Here is a 1,494-nt window from a genome sequence, read left to right on the forward strand (position 1 = left end):
GGAGAATTTCAAATTAAATTGAATGATATGATGATTAAATCAACTGAATCAGCCAAATTTCTAGGTATTTATTTTGACTTCAAGCTTTCTTTTGATAAACATGTCAATTACATTGCCCAGAAAGTTAATAGAGCCACCAACATTATAAAGTTCCTCAGAGGTACTTGGTAGGGATCACACCCTTCCACTCTAATAACTTTCTATAAAAGCTACATCAGATCCATAATGGACTATGGAAGCTATATTTACTTCCCAAAAAATAAAGGAGCAAAGCTACAGTTAGAACGACTACAGAACCAAGCTATCAGATTGGCTCTTGGCCTAAGAAAAAGTACACCTACTAACATACTACTTGCCGAAGCCAAGATAACATTACTAGAAGAAAGATCTAAATTTCTATGTAAAAACTTCTTGGTAAAATGTATGTCAAACCGTACTTCTAATACGAGATACAATGTCAACAGATTTCTACAAACAACTATAACGCGAGATCGTACTCCGAAGAGATTTCAAATTTTAAAAGAAAGTATCCAAGCTGTAAATTGTATTGATCATCTGATTTTAAAAAGAGACTTCTACAACTTTTTTAATTATACATATGAGGATATTATATATAACGTTTTAACTAATACAAAAATAGGAATGGAGCTATCGCACTCCAACTCTCCCGACTTATTATTCAAGTCCAAATTTAGCAATCAAAATGTAGTCCAAATTTTTACGGATGGAAGCAAAATTCCCGATTCACCTTCAGTAGGTGTAGCAGTGTTCTTCCCCCAATCCAACACGTCGGTTGCCAAAAGTGTCCACAGATTCACTTCCATCTATACAGCAGAGTGCTTAGCCTTATACGAAGCCACTAAAATTGCACTTAATTACAAAAATAAAAATATCAACATTTTCACTGACTCCTTAAGTCTGATTCACTCGCTCGAAAATCCAAATTTCAGCATCAAAACTAATGACTACATTCTTAATGGTACTGTTCGGTTATACTGGAGGCAGCGGAAAACGCATTTTGAAAATAGTCGATAAACTGGATTATTTGTTAGTTTGGGTTAGTTTAGGTTCGGTTAGGTTGGGTTAGGTTAGGTTAGGTTAGGTTAGGTTAGGTTTGGTTAGGTTAACCTAACAAATAATCCAGTTTATCGGCTATTTTCGAAATGCGTTTTCCGCTGCCTCCGGTATAACCGAACAGTACCTTCTTAATATTAGAACCAACATTTCCAAATTTAGCAATAGTAACGAACACGGTACAAATATACAGATATACTGGATTCCAGCACATAAAGGAATTAATGGCAATGAAATTGCGGATCAATTGGCAAAAAAATCTGTAAAATACCCATCAGAAAATATAAGAATTCCATACACAGATTTTAAAGCCCAGTTTAAACAAACAATGAGCGAAAATAACGGTAAATATTTAGAAAATCTTGGGAAAGAAAAGGGAACACACTACTATCAAAACTTTTATAGTAGATCTCCTAAAAC

The sequence above is a fragment of the Rhyacophila brunnea genome, unplaced genomic scaffold (genome assembly GCF_057557595.1).
Source record: "Rhyacophila brunnea isolate RB1 unplaced genomic scaffold, BYU_Rbru_1.0 scaffold_5, whole genome shotgun sequence".
NCBI lineage: Eukaryota > Metazoa > Arthropoda > Insecta > Trichoptera > Rhyacophilidae > Rhyacophila > Rhyacophila brunnea.